The 23426-nt window shown below is 45.5% G+C and overlaps 1 protein-coding gene across 1 annotated transcript in view; it reads right to left on the reverse strand.

Moving 5' to 3' along the window:
• CABCOCO1 (ciliary associated calcium binding coiled-coil 1) overlaps positions 1 to 23426 on the reverse strand; it is a 101321-nt gene that overhangs the window by 19331 nt on the left and 58564 nt on the right. The gene's annotated exons all lie outside the window — the stretch shown is intronic.

A 23426-nucleotide genomic window follows, 5' to 3' on the forward strand; every position in this document is an offset into this window, starting at 1 on the left:
CATCTTCCTGACTACGCCTTCCTGCCTGCTCCATCAGAACCTTGTTACCAAATCTGCCTTCTGTGCCCTATCTGGCATTCCCACACAATCACTGCATGGACTGTTTACTACTCATGAGGTACTTTCTTATCTGCTTCTGCCATCATCCCTGCAGACCATCTCTACTGCCGGTTTCATTATAAAACGTCGTCTGGAACGTCAGACAACGTTTTATAACGAAACCAGTGGGGCGATTACCGCTGTCACCATACACTTCCGAGTTTTGGAATAACATTGCCTATTTTAACCAGCTGTATTGTGAGTACCCTTTTTAAAACTAAATAAAGTACAACATTCAAAACGGTATCACACTATTGGGATCCCTTCTCTCTACATATGTTTATTGTTGGACACTGAAAGTGGAACAAAGGGAAGGAGAAAACACCAGAGTGAGGCACAGGGCATACACTGTGAAAGCTTTCCACCCCAAGAGGGGGGCTGGATCTGGTGAGTGTGGTAGCTATCAGAGCACAGAAGAAGGTGTCACTGCATGGGACACGGACCCAGTTTTTCTAGCAATCTCCAGGATTTTCTGGATTCAGCACGAATCACTTTCTTCTCCTTTTTTCTTCAATTATCATGGACTGATTTAAACCCACTATTAATATTTATTTATTAATTATTTATTCATTTGTCACGTATTTAATATAACTTCACACATCACCTGAATTTAATCATTATATTCACTGCATGATTGCATAGCAATTTATCACTTTATTTTATTTTTATTATTCGTATTTATATAATTTATATTCCAATTTAATACATTATAGTTGTTATGTAGGCGCCAAATCTACTAACTAATTCCTATTCATTCATTAACCCATCTAGGTGGGATAACTAAAGTAGAGGCAGCCACCTAATTAACTGGTCTTCCCTTTCACTATCTGCCTTATAGTTTATATTTTATCAGTTTAATCACATTTAATTGTATTCATCGCATTTGCAAATCTTATACTTTCCCTGCCACATTTTAACATATATTTTTAATTCTGTAGCGCGGGTTCATTTTTTCTTTTCATGTCTCCAGACCTAAACCCTATTGAGCATCTGTGGGGCATCCTCAAACGGAAGGTGGAGGAGCGCAAGGTCTCTAACATCCACCAGCTTTGTGATGTCATCATGGAGGAGTGGAAGAGGACTCCAGTGGCAACCTGTGAAGCTCTGGTGAACTCCATGCCCAAGAGGGTTGAGGCAGTGTTGTAAAATAATGGTGGCCACACAAAATATTGACACTTTGGGCCCAATTTGGATTTTTTTTTCACTTTTGTTGCCAACGGTTTAGACGTTAATGGCTGTGTGTTGAGTTATTTTGAGGGGACAGCAAATATATAGTCCTCGGGCCTTTTCGGACATTTTCGGTTCTCTCTGGGTGCCAGATTCCCCCACCTCTGGCCGCATTTGGTATTACATCCCATTGAAGTCAATGCAGAACAAATTATTTTCGTTTCCATTGACTTCAATGGGAAAACTCGCTTTGATATGCGAGTACTTTGGATTACGAGCATGCCCCTGGAACAGATTATGCTCGTAATCCGAGGTTCAACTGTATATATTTTATATCTACCTGGAGCTTTTAAATATACCTAATAATATAATACGTTGCTAACCTTGGCTTCTAATTTAGAAGCCTGTACTTAAGCAAAATGTTAGACGTTTCCGAGAGCTCTGAATTGCATTAATTTCTAATATAATAATCTTGCCTTTGGTCAGAAAGTGGCATCTAGTTTACCCTCTCTGCCCCCTGGAACTCCTTGTGCTCTGAATTTTTGCCTGGGGGCTAACCCAGATACATGACGTGCCATAATTCCCTCTTGGTCATTGATGCCACCCTTCATATTGACAGACCAATATGAGGGGTGGCATCAATGACCAAGAGGAAAAAGTTTAGAGAACATTGGGATTAAGGGCTCCCCTAATGCTGTGCACCTAAGGGTGCCTGCCTTCGATTTAGAAGACCAGTTTAACCACCAGCACAAATAAAAAAATATATTTCAAGAGTGTTGTAAATTATTTATTTTTAAAATAAAGCAAATAATGTTGTCATGTTATTTACTTCCAAACTGCATTTGCAAATGTTATTTTTTTAATGTTATTGTTTCCATCTCAACAAAAAATGTTATATATAATATAAATAAATATACAGTATATAAAGAACTAGGTCTACTGTACAAAATAATTTTAACAAATGTAAGCAAATTATAGGTCATTATAATCAGATTCCACAAAATATGTTACATTATAGCTTGCATTAATATGCTGTGAATGTGGCAGTTGTATTGTTTAGTCATGCATGTCTTAATTTTGCTTTAAAGGAACGCTGGTATCTAAGGTATCTAAGGCGAAAGAAAAGAACATTTTGTCTTACAAGCACAAAAAAAACACAGTACGAAGGAAACAAAGATTCAACTTGATTCTGTGATTTATTGCGTCTCTGCGGAGTTCTTTTGATCCTTGACTATGCCCTTTGTCCCTGTCTACAATGCAATATATACTTTAATAGCTACAATGTTGCTCTAAAGAAAAATACATTGAAAAGCTGCAATTTCACATAAACTTCTAGGTGCAAGCTAGGTTACATTTAAGTTCTGTTTGGAAACACTCCATGTTTCAAAGGAAGGCACAAACAACAACCACCTAATTATTCTGCATAGCAGTTGTACAGTGTACATATGCTTAAATGTATGCGTTTCAGAGACCTGGGAGGCACCAGCATTCATTTCTTCAGTAGAAGACGGGTGCAGGAGGTGAAGACAACAGGTTATTAGCAGACAAATTCCAGCAGAGCTAACAGACTTTTTTTTTTTTCTTGATCATGGAAGTATAACTATATCTGCTAAGCTTGGTGTCCCAGCTATAAAGCAAGGTGAGAAATGTGTTACAGTCAGCTCCCTTTAGGGGCAGCATATTGTATATATCCAAAATTGATTCTACATTGTCCCATGACATTTGAGCTGCTCTGTACTTTTGTACAAACTGTGTAGAAGTGCAGTAGGACTATGATGTCAAAAGTCAGGTTGGAGAAAGAGCTTGTTACAAGTGAAACTAAAACCACAACTTAAAGGGGTTGTAAAGGAAAAAAAAATGTTTTCCCTAAATAGCTTCCTTTACCTAAGTGCTGTCGTCCTTCACTTACCTCAGTCAGTCAGTCAGTGGTGGAGTAGGACGCTCCGGACCTTCCGCATCGAGTCTGCTCTCACCAGGGACTAGACAGATAGTCAGCTAGACTACAGACAGGCAGGCAGGCTCCTACAATCCTTGCTGCACAAGGCAACTGCAGCTTCATAGGACCGGCTCCTTCCTTCTCTTGGGCCCCCTCGTGGGCCCCCTCTCCTCAGGTAAGTCCCTGTCTTTCAGGGCCTTTTCCACCCCCAGGAATTCGCTGAAGACCGTCCTTCTCAGGACAGCCACTCCAGCGACCCAAATTGCGGCTCACTACCTTCTGCAAAGCCGCATCGCACCCCACACTATTACCCACTACCATCTCGGCCCCTCGTCGCTCATAAGAGCGTTTTTTTCGGCGACTCTGCGGCTCTTCCCCGCATCCGCGCCAGCCCAGGCCTAATTCGCGGCCGCCGCAATCAGGAAAGTCCACGGCTTCAGCCGCGGCCTAGCGGCGCGCCGCATACAGGCCCAGAAACAGCCCGGAAATCTCCGGAACTGCTTAGAATCATCCCCCCCTATCCCTGGAGGATCTCTTCCTCCTCAGGATTAACAGCCCTAGCTTTAACTAACCAAGCTAACTGCCCCCAAACCTGAGGCCTGTGTCTCGGTCGGTGGCCATCTTGGTACTCCCCAGCAGCAGAGACACCTCTCATCCCCCCTTTCCTCCCTCTATTCCAACAGTACTTGATCCAGGGTTTTGTCTGATCGCCGCTCAGGGATCAGGAAGGAATTTTTTTCCCTGCGGCAGCACATTGGCTTAGCGCTGCCAGGGTTTTTTTGCCTTCCTCTGGACCAAGGCCAAGCGAGAGGATTCAGCGAATCTTCCCCCTATCGCAAGTCAATCCCCCCCCCCCGGTGACTGGCGACAATGGCTAATCTGCAATACTCTGCGGAGACTATTCGTGGTCTGAGACAATTCGCAACAGTATTACCAGCCGTCACCAAAAAGGCTTTAAAAATAGAGCAACTTTTGAGATTCGATCGACGATCGACCATCAAAAATTTCAACCACTTAACCCAGCTCAAGCACATATCATGTGCTTTGATTAATACAAGATCGGCAGTAAAACACCGATTAGAAATCCACGATTTCTTACTACACAACGATCTAGACTGCCTCTTTATTACAGAAAGCTGGCTTTCAGACGACTGCAACACCATTCTTGAAGAATTGGTACCAGAAAACTATCGCATTATAACGCAAAACAGAATAGGGCAAAGAGGAGGAGGCCTGGCGGTGATCCACAAGATTCATATTGCAATCACTAAGCCAGCCCTTCAAAATCCCCTTCCATTTATGGAAACCCTTACTCTTCAACTTCAAACTAACCCCCAGGAGACTGTTCACGTTCTCCTCTGCTATAAGCCACCCGGGCCTAAATCGCAGCTTCTACCATCATTAACGGAGTTTATATCCACTTATACCCTTAACAGCAAACACCTTTTGCTGCTCGGGGACTTCAATCTGTGGGCCAACTCCTCACAGGATCCCATTGCGGACGCCTGTATTGGTCACCTGGAAGGATTAGGGCTACAGCAACTTATATGCGGGCCAACACATGTTTCAGGTCACACACTCAACCTAATTTTCAGACAAAATCTGAAAATAAGCATTTTGGAAAATGAACCATTGCCATGGACAGACCACCATGCAATTAATTTCATAATTTCCAAAATTCCCCCAGTGATAAAAGCACCCAAGCCGGTGACAATACACTGGGCTAGATCTCAGAAGAAGCTCCATTCGGAACTCTTCAAATCTACCTTGGGAAACCGAATCGAAACTATTCATCCTCAGTTAGCAGCCTCAGATACACTGGATGCCATAAATGCAGCTCTGCTACAGTCAGCCGACTTAGTAGCACCGAAGCGCAAAGTCCGCATCCGGAAAAAAAAGTCCGGCTGGTTCAACAACCAGCTGTCCGTACTGAAGCAAGAGCGCAGAAGGGCGGAAGCCGCCTGGAAAAGAAGCCCTTCAGAAGATCACCTCATCATCTACAAGGCAACAACAACACAATATCATAAAGAAATCTTCAAAGCCAAGAAACATCATTTTTCTATGGCGATTAACAGCGCCATGAACCGCCCCCGAGAACTTTTCAAGATGGTCACCCAGACCATGAATCCGGGATGTCTTGAAGTCCCCAATTCAGACACCCAAGAGTTCTGTAATGAACTATCGGATTTCTTCATCAACAAAATCGAAAGAATCCGGGAAAGTATTCTGCAAAACAACACCCCCCTCAACCCCCCCCCTTCAATCAACCGCAAAACACCGACAGAAACTTTCTAAAATCAACAAAGTTCTCTCTGGAACCGATCTCCATCGATACCACAAAAAATATCATTGGTGCCTTGCGAAACAGCACAGCACCCAATGATATCATCCCCACCAAACTGCTGAAGGAATGTGCCGACATCCTGGCACCTCCCATCACACAGCTTATAAACCAATCATTTAAGGAAGGCATAGTGCCATCCCTGCTGAAAGAGGGCACAATCCAGCCCATCTTGAAAAAACCTAACTTGGATCCCAAGGACCCAACTCACCGCCGCCCCATAACAGGCCTAAATGTGCTCTCCAAGATAATGGAGAAAATAGTGGTACAACAGCTGCAATAGCATCTGGATACCCACAATCTACTCGATCCATTTCAATCAGGTTTCCGTCCCGGACACGGGACAGAAACGGCCTTACTCAAAATATGGGACGATGCCCTCGAGGCCGCAGACGAGGGAGAATCCTGTCTCCTGGTTCTGCTGGACCTAAGCGCAGCCTTTGACACAGTAGACCACAAAATGTTACTGATGCGACTGGCCGAGGTAGCCAGAGTCGCAGAAGGTGATTTACCATGGTTTTCCTCTTTTCTTGAAAACCGATCACAAACAGTGAAACTGGGATCTTTCACGTTGGAAAAACGCACGGTGCCATGTGGAGTCCCCCAAGGATCCCCCCTGTCACCGGTGCTGTTCAACATCTATCTTAGCCCTCTCTTTGATATTATCAGTAGCCAAGAACTACTTTATCACTCTTATGCAGACGATACGCAACTGTATTTTCGCATCTGCAACAAAAAGGATCATCATCTCAGTTTAGAGAAATGTCTCTCTTCGATAGAAAACTGGATGACTAAGAGTTATCTTAAACTCAACAGTTCCAAAACAGAACTTCTTATGTTTCACGCCAGCCGAAAGAGTCAACTGGCAACTACCTGGACACCGCCGCCCATTCTGGGCCAAATCATCGCCCCTAGCTCCAAAGTCAAAAGTCTAGGAGTCATTTTTGACACCTTCATGACAATGGACGCACAAATAGGGTCAGTAGTCAGCGGATCGCACCACTTGTTGCGCCTACTACGCAGACTTATTCCATTTATCCCCAAAGAAGACGTAGCAGTCGTGGTGGGAACAATCGTGAATTCCAGACTGGACTATGCAAATGCCCTTTACCTCGGGCTCCCAAAGTACCAAATTGCTCGTCTGCAAGTCGTTCAGAATACGGCCGCCAGACTTGTGACTGGGAAAAAAACATGGGAATCAATCTCACCTTCGCTGAGAACCCTTCATTGGTTGCCAGTAAAAGACAGAATTGCATTTAAAGCACTCTGCCTGACACATAAGTGCATCCATGGGAAGGCTCCGCAATATCTTTGCGACAAGATAGAACCTCACAATTCTAATCGCGTTCTGCGATCCAGCGACCAAAATCTGGTCAAGGTTCCAAAAACCAAATACAAGTCCAAAGGAGAAAGAAGGTTTGCTTTTCAAGGTCCTAGACTATGGAACGCTTTACCAACCAGCATTCGGTTGGAGGAAGACCACCTGACTTTCAGAAGACAGATCAAAACTCTGCTCTTTTGATGTCATGAGACACGAACAACAAGCGCCCAGAGGCGATTCAGTTCGCATGTGCCGCGCTATATAAGTTTTTCATTCATTCATTCATTCAGTCGTCCATTTTGCTTTTAAATGTCCTTATTTCTTCTGAGAAATCCTCACTTCCTGTTCTTCTGTCTAACTCCACACAGTAATGCAAGGCTTTCTTCCTGGTGTGGAGAAAGCCTCTTGAGGGGGGAGGGGGCGAGCAGGAGTATCAGGATTCCCACTAACACACAGCTCCTTTCTCTATCTGCAAAGTAGAGAGTGTCCTGACTTGCCTGCTCGCCCCCTCCCCCTCAAGAGGCTTTCTCCACACCAGGGAGAAAGCCTTGCATTATGGTGTGTAGTTAGGGTGTTATGGTGTGTGAAGAAATAAGGACATTTAAAAGCAAAATGGAAGGATGAGGTAAGTGAAGGAGGACTGCGCTAAGGTAAAGGAAGCTATTTAAGGAAACAAATTCCCTTACAACCCCTTTAAAGTATATGTGATGTCTCACCTAAAACAATCCATTCAGTTTAAAATAGAAATGCAAGGCTAAATGTTCACATGACTGAAGAGGGCATGTCAGTAGGAGGCAGAGAAACAGTAATATGCTGATCTTCCCAGTGAAGAGCTGTGCAGGGTGGTGTGTCAGCACAAGTCTGGCCATTGGATTACAGATAGCTTGGTACTCCCAAATAGAATGCAACTGATCACATTGGGAAGGATATGCTTCCTTGCCTGGCGTGGTCGGTTTAAAAAAAGGAAAGCAGGGGGGGCTGGCAGGATCTTCTGGTATTTCACGCAAGGGAAGCAATTCAAAACTATCTTATCTTTGCCAACTAGCAACACCCATTGCTCTTTTTTTAAGGAAATCTAATATAAAGCAAAAACATTTGGGGAAAAAAAGGTTAATGGAAGAAACCATTGGAGTTTGCTATGCACTTGGCCTGAAAGAGTGAAAATAATATGTACCCTGCCTTGGAAGTAAAATGTGGTCATAGAAATGAACAGAGACTGCTTCCAGCAAAGGTATCTTACATGGCTGGTTTGCTATATGAGTCACTTTAAAGAGAAGGCACCATAACTCCACTTTCCCCAGCTGCCAGAGCCTCAAGAAATATTAAACACATACCAGTATGGTAATTTATTATTATGTGCCTGAGCTGTCAGTTGGTGTCTCATGAGTAGGGATGAGCTCGATGTTCGAGTTGAACGTAAGTTTAACTCAAACATTGGGTGTTTGCCCATTGGGGGTACCCCCAAAACCTATACCAGGCCCTTCAGGTCTGGTATGGATTTTAAAGGGAACCCCATGCCAAAATAAAAGAAAATGGCGTGGGGGTCCCACAAAAATCCATACCAGGCCCTTCAGGTCTGGTATGGATTTTAAGGGGAACCCCCTGCCTGGATTAAAAAAGAATGGTGTGGGGTCCCCCCAAAATCCATACCAGGCCCTTATCCGAGCAAGCAGCCGTGGCAGGCCAGGAAAGGGGGGCGAGCGGTCTCCCCCTCCTGAACCATACCAGGCCGCTTGTCCTCAATATGGGGAGGGTGCTTTGTGGTCTCCCCCAAAGCACCTTATCCCCATGTTGATGGGGACAAGAGCCTCATCCCCACAACCCTTGCCCGGTGGTTCTCGGGGTCTGCAGGCAGGAGGATTATTGGAATCTGGAAGGCCCCTTTTAACAAGGGGGCCCCCAGATCCCGGCTCCCCATGTGAATGGGTAGGGGTATACATTGTACCCTTACCCATTCACCAAAAAATGTATCAAAAAGTAAAAATGATAGTAGACAATTTTTGACAACTCCTTTATTTAAAAAAAAGTGTCCTGCGATGTCCATCCATCTTTAATCACCGCGCCCGACCCAAAAAAGAAAAAAAAAGAAAAGAAAAAGCTCTGCCTCGACGGGAGGCATCCCGCCGACTGCTGCCTCTTGGCTGTAACAGCTGTTATATTGTCATGACCTTGCAGTAATACTTTCATGACCTGTCTGTCTCTTACCTTGTCTGTGTATCAGCCTTAGGGCTTGACTTCCCACACCTGCATGGTTAAGTAATCTTCCCTCAGTGTGGCTCCACCCTAGCCTATTTAACACTGTGTTCTCCAAGCCTGCCTTGCCGTGCAATATTGTGTGTTTAGTTTCCTGTTTTCTGCTTGCCGCGTGCTCTACGTTTGTCTCTGGTACCGATCTTGGCGTATTCCCGACCATCCCCGCTTGCTTGTGACCCTGACCTTTGGCGCGTTCTCGACTATCCCTGCCTGCTTGTGACCCTTGACCTTTGGCTTGTTCAACGTTTATCCTTGTCTGCTTGTCGCTCCGACCTGTAGCTTATCCTCCTATAGCCTACATGAACGTGAGCTGGGAGACCCCAGGAGCCGCAACCTGGAGTCAGCTGCAGCGAAGTCCATCCTTATCACTAGAGACTCTGGTGAACACCAGCTGCCTCTTAGACTCCGCGCCCTGGGAAATTTCACATTCTAGCTCCCTGTGGGATCCGTGTTGGCACCCCAGTGCACCTGCCTTCATGCACCACCCAGGGTTCCAACGGCAGCAGTCAGCCGTAGGGTCCACTATCATAGCGGTGCACTCCTGACCCAATGGTGTGCATCTGTCACCTGGCCTCAGGTGACCTGACATATATATAAGCAAGGTTGGGGGACACCCATTGACGTAAATGGGCTCCCCATATTGCTTTTATTTTTCATTTTTCAATTCGTGATCACTTTTAACGTCAATGTTTTTGTTGGTTTTACTACAATAAAACCTTTTTTACCATTTTGACCTGCACTATTGGAGCACCGTTCTTTCTTTCTCCTTGCATGATTTGTTGGATTAAGCCTTTGGAGCTGCTCCATCATGCCTTGCAAACCCCACTGGGGGTTCTTTTCATTTCTCAACACCCGTTTGAAGCAGGGTGGATACCATGTAAGCTCTGATCTGTTCCACCTATCCAGGACACCATCCAGGGTCTTCAGTCGAGGACTGTCGGGTCCTAACGACCGAGTTTGTGGTTCCAACTATTCAGAGTTGTCAGACAAGTTGAGCTGATCCATTTTTGGGATTTCCAATGCCCTTATGATCTGCTATTGCTGACAGGTAGATCTATTGGTTCTGGTAAGCGTATTCCATCTATTTCACATAGTCGGAAGGAATGTTTTCCCCATGATGATCTACGTGGCTATATGTTTATTTTCTTCACCGCCAACCCACATGTTTTATTGATGGACATTCATTTGTCATTTTTCCTTTCTTTGTGGACTTATTAGCACATTCAGTCATATACATTTTGTTTGATTGTTTAGTATATACAGTATTTGTTTCACTGCTTCACATCCAGTGATTATATGTACCTAGTGAGACACTGAGGTCTCTCCACAATCACCAGCTCTACATTTATATTTATCACGTAAATGGGTGACCTGCCCCCTTCTGATGTCACATGATGTCACAGGACACTTTTTTTAAATAAGGAAATTGTCAAAAACTGTCTCCTGTCGTTTTGACTTTTTTTACACTTTTTTTGGTGAAGCGGTAGGGGTTCATTATACCCCTACCCATTCACATGGGGGGGCGGAATCTGGGGGCCCCCCTTGTTGAAGAGGGCTTCCAGATTACGATAAGCGCCCCGCCCGCAGACACCCACAACAACCGGGCAAGGCACCTTCCCCATGTTGAGGGCAAGCAGCCTGGTATGGTTCAGGAGGAGGGGACTGGGGAAGGGGGGCCTCACATATTTTTTTTCAATGTTTTTTTATCTATATTGCCGAGAGCTGACAATACATTACACCCGTGAGCAATTTTAAATACAATTTTTTCCTTTTAGAAATTTCATTTTGCTGCGGTACTGTAATAAACATTGGAAAGATGCGCTACTTTACAGGCAGACTAAGCATTATTAACCACTTGCCTACAGGGCACTTACATCTCCTTCCTGCCCAAGCCATTTTTCAGCTTTCAGCGCTGTCGCACTTTGGATGAGAATTGTGTGGTCATGTAACACTGTACCCAAACACATTTTTTATTATTTTCTTCACACAAATAGAGCTTTCTTTTGGTGATATTTAATCACTGCTGGGATTTTTATTTATTTATTTCTGTCAGTAAATTTTGTAACTAAGTATTTTTTTGCCTTCACTGATGTGCGCTGATGAGGCGGCACTTATAGGCTGAACTGGTGGGCACTGATGAGGTGGCACTTATGGACACTGATGAGGCGGCACTTATGGGCACTGATTAGGTGGCACTAATAAGGAGGCATTAATATGCCGCATTTATGGGCACTGATAGGTGACACTGATGAGCACTGATAGGCAGCAATAATGGTCACTGTTAGGTCGCACTGATAGGCACTGATAGACAGCACTGGTGGGCACTGATAGGCGGCACGAATAGGCGGTACTGATGCCCACTCATGGTCATTGATGGGTGGCACTGATGGGCGACACTGATGAACAATGATCGACAGCAGTAATGGGCATTGATGGGCGGCACTGATAGGTGGCACTATCAGCAAAGCACTGACTGGCATCGCTAATGGGTACTGATTGGTGGCATTTGTGGGCAGTGGTGGGCACTGATTGCTGGCACTGGTGGGCAATGGTGGGCACTGATTGGTGACACTAAATTGCTATACAGTAATCAGGGCACTGTTGGTCAATGCCCCGATTACATTCCTAGATGTCCCTCTGTGAGGAGATGCCACTAAAAGATGCCACAAAGCTGATTACCGGCATCTCCGTGTTTACATGTGACCGGCTGTGGTTGGACACAGACGAACACATGGTTAAAGAGCCAGGGGCGCGGCTCTTTACAGAGATCGGGGTCGCGCCATGTCCTAGCAACACAGTGCGCACACATTGATTGCCACGCAGCACGCCTCCGAGAACGGCCGTTCTGGGATGCCGTCATGTGACGTTGTCGCAGAACAAGAGCCGCACCGCCCCACAGGTCAAGGAAGTGCAGCTTCTCCCTTTGTTAATTTTAATTTTTTAATCCAGTATAGTTACATAATTATAGTTAGTCAGGTTGAAAAAAGGCACAAGTCTATCCAGTTCAACCATATAAAAAAAAAAAAAATAATAACAAAAATAATATCATACAATCTCATATACCCAATTCTATACCCACAGGAAGGCGAAAAACCCCAGCTGAACACGATCCAATTTGCTACAGCAGGGGAAAAGATCCTTCCTGATCCCCCGGATCAACTTTACCTATAAGTGTTAGTACCCAGTTATATTATGTACATTTAGGAAAGAATCCAGGCTTTTTTTAAAGCAATCTACTGAGCTGGCCAGAACCAGTATTTAGTTGTTATAGTAACAGTGCAAATAGTAATCATGACTTGTCTGCGATCTGCTACAAAAAAGGAGGAAATTAAAATGTAAAAAAAAAATTCAGGGCCACAATTAAATCTCTGTGCTACTGGGAGACTAAGGCCTGCTGAACTGGCCAAGATTTGAACCAATAATGGGCAGGCTGAATGTACCAAGTTGATCGATCAATCAACTTGGGTACAACCAGCCTGCTGGATTCTCGTGAGATTATTGCTAGTGGCTGCTGTAGCCGCTAGCAATAATCACTGTTTTCACCCGGCGGCGATGGCTTCCCTCACCCTCCACGACCGGGAGAAGACAATACCTTGGCAGGTGGGATTTCCAAATCAATACTGTCTATGTTGGTGGGGAAATCAAGCAAATTTCTTTCCTGCAACCCACTGTTGCAGGAAATAAATTTGCTCCGTGTATGGCCAGCCTAAGCCTTTGTTCACACCAGTAGTGTATTTAGGTTTGTGCTGCCCTAGGCCTGACTAAATTTCCGCACCTCCTAATTTAAATATGACTCACCCCTTCCTGTCAAGGCCACACCCTGTTTTTTTAAGACCTGCCCTAAAATTTTCGGGGGGGAAGGGGCGGACACTAGTTCTGAGGGCCCTGGGGGTGGGTAATGGATTTCCTTAATTTGCATAGTTTTTCTCTCACCTCCTGTTTGGCTATGGGGCAGGAAGTGAAGGGAAATCTATAGCTATAACCCTCCCTTACTCTATCCAAAATGGGGAAAAAATGGAAAAGAAAGGTGTTGATTATAGTTCTACTTTAAGCTCAAATTTCGGATAATTTTATTGAGAGGACTAAGAAAATATAACCATGCCAATGGTGCAACAGAAATGGCATAGTGAGGAAGGTTTGTGGTCCAGGATAATAGGACAGTCAAATTTAGAAGCCCCCCCCACCACACACACACAGTTGCGGAATGCCGGGCCGAAGCAGAGTGTCCGCTTTATAGGAGCGCTAGACTAATTTGCCTAACAGTGTAGTGCAAGCCGGTGGGGACTCTTTTTGTGCTGCCCCCTTGCAAAGTGCTGCCCTAGGCCTGGGCCTTGTTGGCCTAGGCCAGGATACAGCGTTGGTTTACACAATCGTTTAGTCATGCTGTGAATCCCAGCAGCAAAAATCTACTGATTTGTGTGGCTTTGATTGACAGCTGCAGGCAGATAGCTAGCCAAAAGCTATTCCTGACTGTTAGCACAGCCAGTGATTATGTGGCTGGCCGCACTTAAGCTGCAAAGGCAGATACTGTATACAGAAGCTTACATATACGCACAAAGTTACCCCTCCCCCCTTCGCATTTTGCAGGCGATATCACAGCCGAACGCAACCTTTATGGCTGGGTTCACACCTATGAGGTTTGGATGGAGGTCCCCGCATCCAATTTGCATGGTAGGAGATTGTGACCGGCTATCCTTGGTGCCGGTTTACATATCTCCACTGCGGCTCCGGTGCGAATTTGCACAGGGGTCCCGTGCATTTTTTGGTCCTTTCAGGTCCGAACTAAGCCCAAATTTTGGGCTGAAATCGGGTTTGAAACGGTAAACGGGGAGTCATGGACCCCTGTGGTGAGCTGCATGTGGCAATAGTGTTAACCCAACCTTCAAGCAAATGGGGCCAAATTGATAGGCTTACAGATGCAGGATGGTAATCCCATTTAAAAAGCTGATTCAGCTGTCAAAAAAAACAAAAAAACAGGCTTCCAAGTGGTGGCAGTTTACCCTCTGAACGTTTGTCAGCCATCCCCTTGCTGCTCAGTGAAAAATGATCCATGGCGTATCAGTTTTCACAAATGACACGAGTGTAAATGAGCCCAAAGGGATCTCATTAGTCGCTCACTGATTGGTGAGACCCTGATTGAGTTGTCCTTTAAATACACTTCATTTCTGCCGTTATCTATTGTTTTTGAGTTTATATTTTACAGAGAAAAAAAAAGAATGCTGTGATGCCACATATGATATTACAAAGGAAAGACAAACATCCATAGTTTGCTATGTTTTATGGTACAATAGCTCTGCTGCCTTTGCACCAAGCCACATAATAAATAATATAAGAGCATGACGAATAACTAGAAAAGATCAGAACAGGAAAATGGGCTGATTGATGACTGCATAATGAATGAATATCACAGACGTGATGGCTGCAGGAAGAATTGACTTTGCATAAGTTGCTAATATACTGTAAAGATCTTATTTTCCCTTGGCACAGCCTTATCAGGAATTAGCTTAATGTAAACTGCCAACACTGATCATTGTATGTACATAGTGGAAAATGACTGTTATTTAAAGCATCATAAAATGTGTTCTAGGTTATGTATATACTACAGTGGGGTTTTGGCAGTAATTGTGATATTTAAAGAAAGGGTGAGGTAGTTCACACTGTTTTATGATTATGATTATTTTGCTTGTTATTAATGATAGAAGAAAGAAATAAAAATAGTTTTGTGAATTTAAAAGCGGACATTCGCCTAAAAGGGGAAGAAGTTCCCCGCCTCCACCTCTTCAATTTTTTGGGGGGGAGCGGGTGCCTTGTTTTGACAGGTACCAACTCCCATTTCGGCTCGGATCACCTGGTGATCCGAGCAGAAGTTCTCTTCCAGTCTCTCCCTGCCTACAGCCTGCTGGGACATTTCACAAAGCTGCAGGACCACTCACAGGGTGCAGCACGGCTCAGGCATGCGCAGTGGGTAGCTGGCTGAAAAGCCGCAAGGAGTAACGACCTTTTGCTTACAGTAAACCTGCCGTCGCTGGGACCCGAAGGCCGGTGAAGAAACCTGTTCAGGTGAGGACCGCACTGGATCCCCAGGACAGGTAAGTGTCTGTTATTAAGACAGCAGGTATATTTTTTGTAGCTGCTGACTGAAATGTTTTAACAAGAATGACCGAAAAAAACATTTAGGCCCCTTTCACACTTGTACACTTTTCCCATGGTTTGGGACTGCAAAGTAGCATGCCAAGTTGTTCCCCATGATTTCCAATGACAAGCATTCATGTTAGTACGACTTCAAGTCTTGCCTACTTCAAAGTAGTCCCTGCACTACTTTGGTCCAACTTTGATGCGAGTTACACAGGCATTCCCTGAAATCGCTGCAAAATTGCAGCCGTGAATTACGTCAAAATCACGGGCGACTTTGAAGTCGCAGTAGTGTGAAAGGGGCCTTAAAGCGGAGGTCTGCCGAAATGTTTTTTTTTTTTAATAGTCAGCAGCTACAAATACTGCAGGTACGGACTTTTAAAATAAGGACACTTACCTGCCCAGGGCGCCTGTGATGTCGGCACCCAAAGCCGATCTCTCCCTCGGCTCTCAGATGCTGCCGCCGCCATCTTCGGTAAGGGATTCAGGAAGTGAAGGCTTGTGGCTTTCTTTTCCTGGTTCCCTACTGCGAATGCGCAAGTCGCGCTGCGCTATCCGAATGGTCCCTGCTGTCTTTTGGGACCTGTGTGTCTCCCAGAAGACAGCGCGGGGGGGGGGGGGGAAGTGGCATAGATACTTGCAGATAATGTGGCTATCTATGCCCGGAAATGGGAGCAAATACCTGTATCGGTTCAAAAAAAGTGGAAGTTCCATTTTTGGGTTGAACTCCGCTTTAAAAAGAAAAGGAATGCTACTTTATACAATTAGGCCTTTTTAAAGTTGAGATTCTGGCAAACACCCAAATACACAGATAATTAATATATACTTGTAGAAGCTCTTTTTCATGCCAATGGATTCATATTTCTGTCCATCCAGTTCTGAGAGTTACACAGCTCTGCCTTACCACTAAATACAAATTAAGCTGCAATAATTTGTTTCTTTTGCATCCAGTTCAGTGTTAATTAAACCTCAGAAACACTTGGGTTTGTCAGTACAGGTTTCAATAATGATTAAAAGTCATTACTGAATTCCAATTAACATAGCTGGCGTATTTTCTAAGTGGAACTCCTATCTAAATTATGTAGTAGCTTCTGGGAGCCTTTTGAAATAACATACACGTGTAATTTTTATACAGGTTGCACAGGGCAAGGGTAGCTAAAGGATTTACACTAAAATTCCAGGTAAACAGCTAAATTGTATATGTAGGCTTCTTATTTACAAACAGATTTTTATTTCTATTCAGCTACTCTTGTGATTTTCACACATTCCTACCTGACTGCACAATCAAGGTAGTCTACCTAAGTTCTGTGTGCACCTTCCCTGTCAGCAGGTATGTGATTTACAAGACTGGATGAACAGTACTACATATCTTTTGGCAATTTACATAGATCATGTACAAGTATTTCTGTATATAGCTGTTTTAAACAGTTTTAAGCAACAGTGCTCTCGACTGAATGTCTTGCAAACCTGCATGCAACATGTCTTCAGTCACACAGGTGGCTGTGCGGGGTGGTAAAAACAGGTGGTTGAGCCATGGTTTTGCCAACTACCCGACTGCCTACTTAAAGCTTACTATACAACCAGAAGATGACTTGATGAATGAATGCATGTTTTTTTTAAATTTAAAATTAAAAGAAAAAATACGGAAGCTACCATTGCTGGCCACCTTTTGAAAATGCTAATTTCTTGGCTGCCTCTGGCATAAATACACTGATTGGAACAAAAATAAGGATTCAAAAAGGTGGAGGGAAGTTAGGGCCCCTGATTTGCATAATACAAGTCAGTAACTCAGAAAAAGCTGAAGCCTCTAGAGCAGGGATCTCCAAAACTACAGCCCTCCAGCGGTTGCGGAACTAAACAATCCATAAGGCATTGTAAAACTCTAACATTCACAGGCAGGACTAGGCATGATGGGAACAACTGGAGGGCCATAGTTTGGAGACCCCTGCTCTAGACCAAAACAACAACTGAGAAAATGTTATTTTTAGCAATAGAAGCCTTTATACTCCCTCAATACAAATCTCTATTAACTTACAAAGAGTACCAAACTATACTGTAGATTATAAATGCAGATTGAACTACTTTAGATATGGTTACCCCAAATTTGACTATTTGACAAAAACTATTCTCAGTGAACAATATACAGACTGGATACTGGATAGCAGGGACTATTATACTCATCTATCCCTGTAAGTGTAAAAAGTATTATTACTATTACTAGTATATTATTTTTCTGAACTTTCAGCAAAATAATAAGAGTCTGTTCGTAATTTTTTACACATCAAGGGGCTACTGAATGTGTATGTAAACCTAAAATCAAAAATTGTATATATTGCCGCTTATTAGTCTTGAGATGAACTGGTTGCATTAATTTACTGGGGTGACAATGCTTACTCACTCTACTGTATCTATGGAGGATCAGCAGTGCCACCCTAGGACTTGAAGTATACTAAGACTAAAGAACATCTTCCCCACTCTTCATCTCAATAACATAGGAGGAAGTTTCCTGTAGTCCAGAAAAGTGACATGATAACTGGGACTAATAAAAGGAAGAACAGGCAGAGATCACATAAAGTTATCAGCTGACAAGATTGATGGCTTGATCAAGAGGTATCAAACAGATATAACAAATTAAGAAAAATAATAAAATGGCGCTATGTGTAGAAAAGTACATATAGGTGACCAAATTAGTTTAGTCACAAAAAGTTCACACTTAAAGTGAATAATTCCATTATAGTGTCTATCATTCATCACCAATAATATCAAGGTGAATCCACCAATAACTGTAGAAACTGCTTACCAGCTCAAGCTGACCCCTTTTTAAAGGGGATCGGTGAACTCCTATGGCTTAAAACCCAGCCGGGACCTTTCTCCACATCACAGGGTCACTCCACTTCTCCCAAAGGTACTCAAGGGAAAGTAACCAAAAGCTCCAGATAGTGTAAATTCTATAGGTTTATTAAATGAAAGTTCTCACTCACAGCAATAAAAAGCTTGAAGTTTGGCGCGTCGGCCGGTACATACCAAACAACCCATCTTTCCGGACATATAAAAGATGGTGATGTCAGCACGTTATTCTTTTTTTTTTTTATCCAACAAAATTTTATTTAGCTTACAGAGGTACAAGGTATGCAAGGTCCCCTTAACATTGCGGGGACAGATAAAGAGCTGCAATGAGATAACCACTACTCACAATACATCTATGAACAGGAGGTGACCCTCCCCCCCCCAGCAAGTCAAACATTTCCCTCCCGACAATTAGCTCAATGCCCGCCTCACCCAATATTGACGCCCAGAAGCCTGTCCATCACCAGGTCCACAGGGGCCAGACCCGACACGTCCAGCCACTTTGCCCACAACTTCTCAAATTTTTGGGCATTACCCCTGTGCTGATATATCACCTTCTCCATCCTCAGCACTATCCCAATGTTATTGATCCATTCAGCTAGAGTCGGAGGAGCCTCGGCCCTCCAGTGAACCATAATAAGCTTCCTAGCTTGGAACAAGACCCTTTGCACCGCCTCCCTGTCCGCCTCCTCCCATTCGTACTCCTCCAGAGCCCCCAAGAGACAAGCCCTCGGGTCCTGCGGAAGAGACACTCCAAATGCTGAATTGATGGTACTCACGACTCCCGCCCAATACGTGTGGAGCTTTGGGCATCTCCACAGCATATGTATCAGATCTCCATGGTCTCTCTTGCACCTGGTGCAGGTAGGGTCGAGCTGTGGATTCATTCTATGGAGTCTGTGAGGGGTATAATAGGTTCGTAACAAAATATACAGTTGCGTGAGCCTCTGTGAGACATTCAGTGAGCACTTGCCTACTGCCTGAAAAATTTCCTCCCATTGTTCACCGTCCAAGTCCCCTGCATCTGCTTCCCACCTTTCCCATATCTTCAGGGGATGCTGCTTCATCACATACTGTAACAGGATGGCATAGCATTGGGAGATAAAGCCCTTAGACGTCCCAGCATCCCCCAGAAGTTCAAAAGCAGGGGTCGGCGACAGGCACCACTCAGAGGAGCGACCCTGTGCCGCCACTGCGTGTCTCAACTGTATGTATGAGAATTGCATGGACTGTGGCAGGCCGAACGCCTCCCGCAATTCCGGAAACGTGCGAAGTACCCCGTTACGGAATATGTGTGTAAGGTGTGTAATCCCATAATGTTTCCACCTGGCACCGGACTGCAGTTTAGCCAGTTCAGTGTACGTGTCATTTTGCCATATAGGACTGTACTTCGTGTAACCCTCTGCGTTTTGGACATATTTAACCTTATTCCATATCTTCTGAATCAGACTAAATGTGGGGAGCTTCTTGTGCGGTCTAGCAAATGCCTGCGCCTCCAACGCCTCAGGGATCGGACCTCCGCCCACGGTGTGCTCCATAAGCCTCTGAGCCGAGGACCGCACCGTCGGCCGGAACATGCCAACCAGCTGCTGCATCTGAGCCGCCAAGTAGTATAGCCAGGGGTTTGGCAACGCCAATCCCCCGCTATCTTTAGGTCTCTGCAGGTGTTCCAACTTAATCCTAGGATTCTTATCCTTCCAGATGAGACCCCGAAAAATACTGTTCACTGTATGGAAAACTTTCAGGGGGATGACCATGGGGGTGTTGTGAAGAAAGTATAATAGTTGCGGCATGAGTATCATCTTGATAAGATTCACCCTCCCAGCAACCGACAGAAGCAGGGCCTTCCAAGTTTTAACTTTGTCCCTAAACCGCAGCAACAGGGGGGAGATATTTAGACGTATGAAATCTCGTGGCCGAGCCGTTATCTGTACCCCTAGATATTTAAAGGATGAAGTAATGGATATGGGGCAGACCGAGTTAATTACTTGTGTGTCATCACCGTCCAACAAAAGCAATGCTGACTTTGCCCAGTTTATGAGCAGGCCAGAGAATTTTCCAAACTCTGTGATTGCCATCATAGCCTCTCTAAGGGAGGAATCCGTGTCTCCCAGCAGAAGAAGCGTTTTGTCAGCATACAACATCACCTTTTCCTGCATGTCGCCATAACAAAAACCGGTGATGCGAGGGTTAGCCCTGATACTAATGGCCAGCGGCTCAATAGCCAGGGCAAAGAGGAGGGGGGACAGGGGGCAACCCTGCCGCGTCCCCCTCCTCAGTGCAAAGCCCGCCGACAACGAGCCAAATGTCCGTATCGCCGCCTGCGGCTGGCTGTACAGCAGCTGCACCCAGGAAATGTAGACAGGGCCAAATCCGAATTTCCGCAGCACGGTCCAGAGATAATTCCAATCAATACTATCGAAGGCTTTTGTTGCGTCTAAGGATAATAGAGCCCTACTGCCCATGTTGTCCGCCCGCGCCTGTATATTAAGGAACAGCCTTCTCAAATTAACCGCCGTCGATTTGTTAGGCATGAACCCGGCTTGGTCTCCATGTACTATAGAAGTCACCACCCCATTTAGCCGAATGGCGAGCACCTTGGCCAGGATCTTAACGTCACTCTGTAGTAAGGAAATGGGACGGTAGGCCCCCGGGTCCACAGGATCCTTGCCTGGCTTAAGTAACAATACTATATTTGCTTTGGACATGGAAGGGGGCAAAGTCCCCCCCTCCCTGGCGCTGTTAAAAACCTGCAAAAGCTGTGGCAACAACACCCCCGAGTACTGTTTGTATACCTCCATGGGCAGCCCATCCTCCCCCGGAGCTTTACAGTTAGGGAAGGCACTGACTGCCTCTTGCAATTCCTCAACTGTAACCGGTTTCTCCAGCAAAGTACGCTGATTAGCGGACAGTCCCGGGAAGGTCAATTGAGTCAAATATAGCTCTAGATCCTCCTGGGTATACGCCGCGCCGGAACTGTACAGGGCCTCATAGAAACCCGCCAGTTCCTGCATAATCTGGTCTGGCTGAGAGACTACCCCTCCTGACCTGGCTCTAATAGCCCCTATCTCAGGTGAACGTTGATGGGAGTTCGCAATCCGTGCCAGTATACGGCCGGTTTTCTCACCCTCCTCAAAGAACGCCTGTTTGGCAAAGAATCTCTTCTTTTCTGCTGACGAGGAGAGCAACTGCTGGTAGGCGGATTGAGCCGCCTGCCAGGACTCCCTGGCCAAGTCAGAAGGATCTGCAATGTAAGCCCGCTCCATTTCCTGGACCCTGTTCTCCACTTCTATCAATAATGCAGCAGAGGCCCTCTTCACCCCAGTCACTTCCCGTATGAGGAGGCCCCTAAGATATGCCTTGAAGGCATCCCACTGTAGCACATTTCGTTCCACCCCCACCTCCGCAGCAAAATACCTCCGTATACTCTTCTCTATTTCGGCATGTGATCTAATCAATTTCAACCAAAATGCATTCAGCTTCCATGGTGCCTTAATCAGGTTCCCCTGCGGTGCCACGCAGAGCTGCACCACCAGGGCTGAGTGATCTGACACACTACGGGGCCTGTGCGACAGGTCTGCTATCAGTGGAAGCATGCTTGCGTTACCCACCCCCAGGTCTATCCTGGACAGGCATCCATGCGTCTTCGAAAAGCACGTGAACTGCCTGCCCCCGGGATTACGGTGCCTCCAGATATCCACCCAGCCCACCTCTTGCAACAACCGCGCCAGGGGAGTACTCCTAGCGAGGGCAGAGGGTCTAGGGCCCGGATGTCTATCCGCCACCTGGTCCAGACAACAATTAAAGTCGCCGAGCACGAGCAACGGAACTTCCGGCTTGCCCTCCAAAAAAGAGAGGAGGAGCCTGAGCACCGCTGCCGTGAATGGCGGGGGGATATAAACACACGCCAATACACAAATCAATGTACCAATTTTGCAATGGATGAATACATAGCGACCCTCAGAGTCTACAGCACTGTCAATTTCCTGGAAATCCAGGGCATTGTGCACTAGTACACTCACCCCCCTAGAGAAGGAGGTGTGTGTAGAGTGATATGCCTTACCCACCCACACATATTTCAGAAAGCACACAGTTTCCGCTGTCAGGTGCGTTTCCTGAAAACAGATCACCCCTGGCAGAAATGTTTTTAAACACATAAATAGCATCGTGCGTTTCAGTGGAGAATGCATACCCCTCACGTTCCATGACACAATAGATACCTTAGCCATGGGTGTCTTCCTTTAACATCAAAAAGCAATATACTTGTGGGCAAAAATATACAGTCTGACCCCACTGTCGGGAAAAAGGGCCTCCCCCCATCTCTGTCCACTCCTGCACAATATCTTGCATAAGGGCCAACGGCCCAGGTCTGTTGAGTTGTACCTCTGTCTTCATATGGTAGCTAGAAAAACAAAAGTTAGCATAACTTGCGGACCAAACGGGTCCCGAATCATCAATGCCCGCCAACAGGGCGGTTCCAACACGTTGTGCGACTAAACGTCGACTTACTCCAGTCACAGTAATCATCATACTAAGAACAGCTTTCCTCACGATGTGCTGCCAATCATAATGTCCCCCGGCCAAAGGGTAAATGAAAAAAGTATTCAAACTGGCAAAAAGTAGGGGATCCCCCCTAAAAGACAGCAGTGAAGCATAGAAACATTCCTAATCTTGCATATTCAGTGTCTGGAGGCAAAACCAAAGAAATAATAAAAAATAAAAATAACTTGCTCAAGACTCACTCCCCCTCCTCCTGCGCTTGGCGTTGTAGAGATTGTTCGTTTCTATCCAACCATGACATGGCCTCCTTTGCAGACTCAAAGAATTGGGCTTGACCCCGCACCACCACCCGGAGCTTCGCTGGGTAGAGCATAGCATATGGGAGTTGTATACGTCGCAGTCGTCTCTTTACATCCAGGAATTTAGCCTGGCGCCTTTGTACTTCCTGCGAAAAATCTGGGTAAAATGACACCCGGACGCCATAATGTTGGATGTTAGCTCGCTCCCGAGCCTGACGCAGCACCGCTTCCCTGTCCCGGTAGTGGAGTAGTTTTGCCAGGATGGATCTAGGGGGGCCCCCCTGCTGCGGTGGGCGCGAAGGTACACGGTGGGCCCTTTCCACTGCAAAAAATGGTGACAACGTATTTTTGCCAAAAAGTTCAATCAGCCAGTTCTCTACAAACATGGTGGGGTCTTTACCTTCCACCCTCTCCGGCAGCCCTACTATACGGACATTATTGCGTCTGAGACGGTTCTCCATGTCTTCCACGCGGTCATAAGCGTCTCTAGCCATCTGCAGGGCAGCTCTAGTGTCTTGGGCCATGGGCTGC

The sequence above is a fragment of the Rana temporaria genome, chromosome 8 (assembly GCF_905171775.1).
Source record: "Rana temporaria chromosome 8, aRanTem1.1, whole genome shotgun sequence".
NCBI lineage: Eukaryota > Metazoa > Chordata > Amphibia > Anura > Ranidae > Rana > Rana temporaria.